This window comes from Oreochromis niloticus, linkage group LG11 (assembly GCF_001858045.2).
Source record: "Oreochromis niloticus isolate F11D_XX linkage group LG11, O_niloticus_UMD_NMBU, whole genome shotgun sequence".
Taxonomy (NCBI): domain Eukaryota; kingdom Metazoa; phylum Chordata; class Actinopteri; order Cichliformes; family Cichlidae; genus Oreochromis; species Oreochromis niloticus.
Window position 1 is genome coordinate 12910290 of NC_031976.2, and position 8781 is coordinate 12919070.

The 8781-nt window shown below is 42.1% G+C and overlaps 1 protein-coding gene across 1 annotated transcript in view; it reads right to left on the reverse strand.

Moving 5' to 3' along the window:
* The window catches only part of LOC109204128 (uncharacterized), a 149190-nt gene extending 141012 nt beyond the window's left edge, over positions 1 to 8178 (reverse strand). Inside the window, exon 1 of the transcript XR_002063687.2 lies at positions 7968 to 8178. The gene's annotated coding sequence lies outside the window, so the exon portion shown is untranslated. The remainder of the gene's footprint in view (positions 1 to 7967) is intronic.
* Positions 8179 to 8781: the final 603 nt, after the last annotated feature.

An 8781-nucleotide genomic window follows, 5' to 3' on the forward strand; every position in this document is an offset into this window, starting at 1 on the left:
AGGATCCATAACTATCAGCGACAGCCGGGGCCAAGCGTGGCCGGCCTCATGCAGAAAAGGCCACTTCTACATGAAAAGGTAGAGACATAACAGAGTCCTCTACCTCCCCTAACCTTGCTTTAATGCGGCGCGTGGCCCGGTCACGTCTCCCTCGTGTGCGTTGGGGCAAAAAAGAAGAAGGAGAAAAAAAAGTCAGCTCTATCATTAGTATCAACAGGCACGCTTGACAGTGGCTTTTGATAAACAAAATGTTCTCTCTCATGAACAGAATGTGTTTGGGTGTCCGTCAGCGATTCAGACGCCACCTTTAGCTTCCACTCCAGGATTAAGTGTTTTGCAGCTCGACACAGTCACCGTCTGTGTAATGTGCATGATCAGTGTGTCTGTGGAGGATGAGAATAAGGAGTAGGCGTGCAGGGTTTTTTTTTTTTTCTTGCTCCTCTTTCTTTCTCCTTTTCTCTCTCTCCTTCTCTCTTTCTTTCTCTCCTCACGGTGGAGACACCACGGTGCCATCTGCTTTGCATTTGTTTAACAAAGATTTATTGTGCAGCAAGACACTAATCCAAAACACACACGCACATACACACACACACACACACACACACACAGATCTCGCCTTCTTCTCGTCACAGGCCGCGAAGAAAAATAAAAAAAAAAAGTGAGGGATGTGGGATTGGAAACGCTTGGCGCTCTCTTTGTCAACTCTCACTCTGACGAGAGGAGAGAGAGCCGGCTGGCACACAGAGGTAGGAATGCCAATTATGGCCTCCTCTGCCTCCATGTGGCACACGCGCACACACCAACACGCTGATTTGGAGCTACAATTATAAACTTGTCATACACGTGTTTATGGTGAGGTGGATGCATACAAGTGTGCGACTTTGAGCAACAACAACAGGCAAAAAAATAAATAAATGTACACACAAAAGAGGAAATCAAAGCGGGCAGGAATTGCTCACATGTTGCTCCACAATGACAGGATTCACTTGTGAATGTGGCGCAGGAGGTGTTACACACTTCGCCATCAAACGCATTTTCAATAGGCAAGGATTATCTCCTTTTCATAAAGGCAAAACAGGTCAAAGTGGCTCTCGGGAACAGCTCTTATCATGTCAGCTTGGGAAGCGGGGCGATGTAGCTTGGCGTGTTACTCCTTTCTGTCCTGTCCACGCGAACCCTCGTATCCCGTGACTTCTGCTGCCCTCTTTGTCACCCTTCATGCCAGGTAGAGAAGCGGGGTCCCGAGGGCAGAGACGATACGCCCTTTTGACTGGAAAAAGGCCACCGCGGAGGCTTGGTAGGGCCCCTCAGATACGACAGAGAGGTTAGAGGGCCCCAAACATGCAACCGTGTAGAGCCTGTCGAGCCTCTTTGGAAACACTCGTCAGCATGTTACCCTACTCTTAGAAAGGGCTGGGGGTCCCCATCTGCCAACTGGTACAAGCAGCGTGTTCATCATTTAGGGGCTAAACACCAAGATGCACAGCCGTACACACAAGCTACGCCCATATGAGCATGTGCTCTTATGTATATGAACTTGTACAACCAAATAAACACACCCACTTACAAACACATACACACACACGCATTCTCAGTCAGGATGTATCCCAGAACCCCCTATCCAGAGCCACTGTTCAGTGCTGAGCCCTCCAACCTCAGGGTGAAGCCCCTGCCAGTTCACCTGCCAGGGCTGGACAAGCAGAGCACTTAGCGCCCCAGAAAGGCCACCATCACCCCCACCCATCCACACCCACTGCGCTACACGGGGTCAAGGAGGCTTCACCCACGCTCCCCATTCCCTCCCTGCCCAGCATCGCCCCGTGTGTCACCCATTCGCACGCCTCGACAGCCCACGTTCTTTAAGCCGCTCAGAGTGTAAATGCAACATTTGTGAGAGGTTACTTCCTGCAGCTTCTCATCTCATTGCCAGTGACATGTTAAAGGGTACTTCTCTCAGAGTCAGCTGGTATTTTATGCTGTCAGATCTCAACTAAAAGAACGCCCAAAATGAATCACTGACACAATATAAATCTTTATTATACTCCTGCAGGATGTGACACTCAGCATAAACAAGCACTGTAAGACAACATGCTAATTTCACAAAATTTTAGGGAATCAAGACAAGCAAACCAGCATATGAAATGAACTGTCAAAAGCTTTTGATTAAAATTAATGTGTGTGTGTTCTACAGTACAAAAAAATAGGCAGGATTATAATAATCAAATGACTCCATCTGTGTGGCTTTCAAAGCCAGAATTCGCTTCTTTAACTGCGGTGTTTATATCCTCCCGCTCCCCCTCCCACCGTACTAAACTAACTGTTGCTGCGTGCTTCATGCTGTGCAACATTGCATTGCTAAGAAGAAAGCTTGTGACTGAGAAGAAGAGGCATGAAAGAGGGAGAGGACTGAGATGGAAGAAAGATATCCACCCTGGGAATGCAAGCAAACAAGAGGATGTGGCCACTTTTTCTCATGACCCCTTTGATGGAAAAAAAATCTCCTGTTCTTTTCTTTTTAAATTTCAGCTCTCATCAAAATTGTCATTAATCACTTTACGCAAGCAGGATGGTTTTATGGGGAATTTGACCTGGTTAATTGGAGTTGTGCATTACAAGCCAGTTCCACATAACTAAGACTGATGGGTTTTTGTGAAACAACTTCTATACACTTTTCCGTTTAGAAATCCTATATTGATTTAACGGTGACTCATCTTAAATGCTACACTACACTGGCATTCCAACTTTTCCTTTTCTTCCTGGGAGGAATTCTGTTTTTTTATGTAGCAGTTTTACGATGTGAAAACACAAAAGCTTGGCATTTTTTGTTATGAATTAAAATCTTTGAGCATGCTTCTTCTTGCTTCGTTCAAACATTTTTTTTTTTATCCATGAAGCGAAATGAGAAGACTGGTGTCACATCATAAACATGGCGCTACGGCCGCCCACCAAACAGCTTAGCTTAACACAAACACTAGAAACCACGGGAGTCAGTGTTGCTGTCACTGTGAGGCTGACCTATCAAACAGCATAGAAGAGAGGTAGTGCTGAACAGAACCAGGCTAACCCTGCCCTTATGCTTGGCTAAACTTGTGCTACAGTCACACTCAGCAAAACAGTGATTGGAGAACACAGCATGGCCAGAATTATTGCGACTGTGTGCAATAAACTGTCTCCTTCCCTCTGACATGGTTGCTTTGAAGATGGCGACCAGGTCTGTGTGACCACTGGCGGTGAGTTGCTTTCTTCAAAGTGAGTTTGGTTTGCCAAGATGGTGATAAAGTGGCTATCAGTTTGGGACTGAATGGCTTCAAGTTGGTAATTTAATTTATGATAATACAGCAATTAACTGTTATCAAAAAAAATCAGTCCTTCAAAAATTGAAGGTCTGTTGCAATTCTGTTGCGGCCCACGTACTCAGTCCAGCCAGAACTTTACAGAGCTGAAGCAGAGATTCCTCAACAAATAGTGGCACAGTTGCTGAGGGATGGTGATTTAATGCCTGAATGACACAGGCTTTCAGCAACCTTTGCATTTTCAGGTTTTATATAGGAATAAAACCTGTTGACTGCAAATTGTTCTTATATGCACAGTCTGATTCAGATTGATTACAACCTGTTGTCAGTCTCCATTTATAAATAAGACGGCAATTATTTTCATACATTTGCCAGTCTGTTTGAGACAGGAGTAGAGAGTTTTGAGACAGGCCGCCACCCACCAGGCAACCTGTCTGTCCCACCTGTCCCACCAGTACTCTACAGTGACTGAGCCATAACTGATTGGTACTGTATCTATGTACCAATGTAAATGTGAAAATGTTTAAAAAGAGCATCTCTCTAAAGGTTGATAGATCTCTTTGATTTTTTCAAGGCAGATAGATAGCAGCAATGCTGTAGATTACGGTTTGATCATCTTGTGCCATTCAACTAGGCTGGTGCAAACGTGTGGGTTTTCTGAGCAGACTTTGGTGTGACATGGGTGGGGGTGGGGACCTCCAGATTCAGAAGGGCAGATTGAGGATGGTGATTGCCTTTGGGAAGAAAGCGTTGTGGCAGGTGGTGGAGCACTCGTGCACCAGAACTGTCTTCCGGAGGGTAAGATCTCAAATAAATGCTTGTCTGGCCAGAAAGGGCCAGCAGTAGTCATCTTTTCTTTGCCCCTTTGCACTAACACCCCACAGTTCTTTGAGGGAATGACCGGACAGCAGTGCTGAAACCTCTCAACAACTCTAATGACATCCTCCATTGTCAAGAAGAGGTAGGTAGTTGATGTAGTTCATGTTCAGTAGTGGCATGTTAGCCAAAGCAGCTGAAGGAAAAAACATCCTGTGCTGTTTCTTGTTAATCACATCAGAGATGTTTGCAACCTATTTAATGGTGTTGCAGATGGTGGTTCCCTAGAAACCTGAATGACTCTGTTATGTTCACAGTAGTGCCATTTGGGCCTGGGAGTTCTCCTGGATGTCAATCCTCACCTCCACCATCTGGACAGTATTAAGATTTCTTATTGCACAGCAAGACGGCATTCTGCCCCCCGCTTTGTGCGCCTACGAACCCAGAGGTAGTGATGAAATCTGGAGCTAGACACAGTACAAGTTTGATGAAATAAGAAGGATGATGAAAGGAACCTCAATGAGAACTTGTGATTTTTCAGAAAATTTGCCATGCACAATTATGTTTTTTCCTATTTAAACAAACACACACAATAAATATGAAGTACATAAGTTCTTTATAGTCAAGCACTCTTAAGTACAAACTTATGAAACTTATCTAGAAAGCCATCTTTCATGTAGCTACAGTGGTTCACTCTGTGTGCTTTTAAGATTACCTTTTATATCTTTTCTTCTTAGCTTGTATGTAAAGCTGGTTTTTCTCAGCCTTTTATCAATATATTGTATAACACAAGGCACCCAGCAAAAGCAGAGAAGTGAATTGTCCTCATGGGACCACGTTGTATAAATTGTGGTTGAATAGAATCAATTAATCAGGTTGTTGCTCAACTGACTCATACGTTAAAAATCACTCATTGGCAAAGCCCAGGGAACCCAATGTGGAAAAAACCCACTGTCTCCACTGATTTATCCTAAGGTCTTATTCCTTTTTTTATCTCCTAGGGGTTGCAATAGATGCTGGGATACTTTATTATGTATAACTTTTTGAAACACTAATTAAAAAGTAATCCACACTGGTAAAAGTAACACACAGTAAAAGATATGAGGAGAAAAGCAGACGGAAGGTGCTAATCTCTTTGGTCCACGGTCGCAGCAGACTCGTTTCTAAACTGCCTGGAAGAATATTATCCCTGTCTTTCTCTTACATGTAGTTTTTTTCTTAACACAATCCAAGCCCCAGGGACAACTGAAATTGCACCAACCTCATTTACATGACATGTATTGGTAAATCCTAATACATGAAGAAAAAAACTACCTGTTTTATTTTTTCCGAAAGCAGTTTCTTTCCTGTCTGCGAAATAATCCTTTATCTTTAACACTTAGAGGGCGTAAAGCAAACAAAAGGGAGAATCAAAAGTAGGATGTCAGGATAGCGGGCATCAGGCCTGGCTGGGTGTTAGAGAGACGCATTGCATTGCTCTCCTGATCTGTCTCAGCTGACAAAAATCTTTGATGAATACAGGTGTAGTCTATACAGTACACAGAAACGCGAACACCCCTCGCACACCTAATTAAAACAACAGCAATATGGTATAGAGTAGAAAACAGGTCCGAAGGGAGACGGCCTGCAAAACACGCAGTTTCGTCCATGTTGTTGTTTATCATATTCATATCCATTGTTCCCCCAGTGCTCCTTCCTCTTGTTTTCTGCGCCCGCTGGTTCTCCATCTTCTGCTCAAGATTAACTTTCCAATCTTTTCTTTCTCTCCCTTCGGCTCTGCCCTCCACTAATTTACCCTCCAACCTGCTGCTTTTGCCATGTACAATTACAAAGGGGAGTGCTAGTTAATGCGCACTAATAATGTTCAAGCTGAGAAGGTTTGTCAGTAATAATTACTTCCCGCAGAATGAGTTATAGTAGTCACAATATGTGTATAAATACCTACTGTTGTGCTGCGTAATTTACAATTTCCGATACAATGTGATTGTCTCCTGGTGCTAACCTAATCATTTTGTTTTGTGTGTGAAATTTGTCACAGGTGAAAATGAGGAGTGAGGAGAAACAGAAACATCAGTGCAGGGGTGTGTCATCGTAGATTCATGTGAGAAGTGAAAGTAAATTAATCCTACGTCGCAATGACTTTCATTTCATTATAATAATTTGAGTGTTTACATGCAGCAACAATTACCAAACTAAGTCTCACCACAGGTACAAAAAAACTCTTAAAAACCACAGAAGAAAATGTGCGATGACACACCCCTTCAAAGTGGATCAAATTCCAATCTTAGATTGCCTCCTTGGATAATGTGGAAATATTAGAGAAGCCTTGATCTAAAATGGAGCATGGAAATGAAGTGATAGAGGGAGCCCCGAGGACAGGCAGCAGACACAGCGCTGGGCCAGCCATACATACCTCTGGGAGGCTGCAAGCACAGCCTGCCTCTTCTATGTAAATGTCCCATTCCACACATTAGTCATACTGCCTTCACCGTACACTAAAGTGTGCTTCGCCCATCAAACTCTGCCTGCCTCCCTCGAATGTTCCACAGATAAACCCTAGAGGCCCTTTCTACCCCTCTACCACCCCCACCTCCAGGACCACAGAGTGGCTGATTGGTTAGATACCCCAGGTAAATGGTGGAAAGCCTAATGGGATACTTGAATGCTGATGTCAGGGAATTTCTGATAGGGGGAAATTGATAACGTCTGTGAAAAATATATCTAGATAAAGGCTATTATCTATTTATTTTCATCTAAGTCTACTGAATGAATCTGTAAACATAATTTTAAACATTTATATAGCAACAAGCAGTTATTTTCTATGTAAAGATGGGAAGTAAAGGTAAAGGTAGACAAAAATGAAGTAACACTGCCTCTGTGTGTGTGATTAAACCCCACATTTGAAAGGGTTTTAAAGTTGCAAAGTGCAGTTTGGGGCATTCAACCAAAACAATAAAGCATTTTATTTGTGTTCTTTATCAAATCTTGTCCTTTTGTTGCTGCTCTTCTCTAGTTTCTCTTTCACTGCGTGCCTCCTCTACTCAACGCAGGTCTGAGTGTGTCACAAGAATTATATATATATAGATTATTTAGCAGTAGATTATAGATTGGGTATAAACAATGAACATAGTCACCCTGTGGTTTATACATGAACATATCTGGATGAGAGCGTGGACACAGGGAACTACGAGCTAATGGTAGCATGGGTGGGCTAGCTTGGTTAGCTAAGTGTAGGAGTTAAAGTGAAGTAGGTGGGGGAACCTAAAGTTTTGTTGTAGCAGAGAGATGAGATATGACTCACTCAGTAACAAGTCATGTTACAATTTCCCGCCTAGTAGATTTGACTTCAAACAAATGTCAAGGACATATATAACAGGAATAACTACTTGGCTGTCGGTGTCCGTGTCCGCAACTAAGTATAAATATAAATGAACTTTAATTTCAGTGGTCAAAAAGTAATGAAACCTGTCTGTACAGAATATTCAGTCCAATCTGATCAAATCTGTCCAAAGGTTTATATCCTTCTACTTCTACTAGTACCTTTATTTCTGCTAAATGATCTCAATAATTTCAATTCAGATCTAAGTGACATGCCTCTCTTTAATAACGTCACTGTTGCTAACAGGACCAAACTTAGCAGTGACACCACAGACTGCCTTTCACCAGTGCAACGTAGTCCATCACTGTAAATTGTACCATGACACTGCAATCCACCCAGTTTAGCACTTACTACCCAGTATAAGCTTCAGTATAAACAGTATAACAATTTTTTTTAGGTTTTTTTTGGTTGTTTTCAAACTCTTGAGAATATGAAATATGCAGATAACTTCACATCACTTATTCATGAGCAATCCTTACCTCTGAAACAATCTCTCATCTTCCTCTCCTGTCCTCACTCTCTCCATCTCTGGGAGCGAACTTATCACACACAAAAACTTTTCTTCTTCACTGGAAAAAATAGCCGCTGTACCTGTAGCTAGCAAACGGACTGTGTGTCAGACTGTACAGAAATAATCTGTGTGCCATATATCTCAAACTGTTTGAAACTTTTGAATTTGAAAATATTAATAAAAATGCTCTGTATTATAAAAGGTTACTCCGCTTGTGCTTGTGTCTTGTAGAGCTAGCTAGTTGCTGAAGTTTGCTAGCAGAACTGACATCGAAACAACACATCACAGACCTAAATGTGTCTGTGGTATCAGCTAAAAGGACCACCAAGTTCCAGCACATGGAAAAATAAACTATTTGACAGTATTTTGTATTACAAATTTAATTAGGTGGTGTTCTCTTTTCCAGATACTTCTGGCACAATTTAACCCCTGCCAGGGTAAATAGAAGGCTAATGCTAATGTTGACTAGCAAAAAACAAAAGATATATAAAAAAATAAACATACCACCAGAATAATTAAACAGCTGACTGAAGAGAATATCTGAGGAGCAAATGGTATATCATCATTTATGCTTATGTCAAAGCTACAGAGGTTGTTGCTTGGGTGAAAAGAGAGGCAGATCAAGTAAAGATATCATTACTACAGGTGGCAACGCATTATGTTACTGCAGCTGTTATAAAAACTTCCCCAGAATTGTTAATTTGCCTAAGAAGTCAACACCAAACTCTCAACTCAAGCTGAAAAAATTGTAATGAAGTAAAATAAAGTAGGAAGAAAAATGG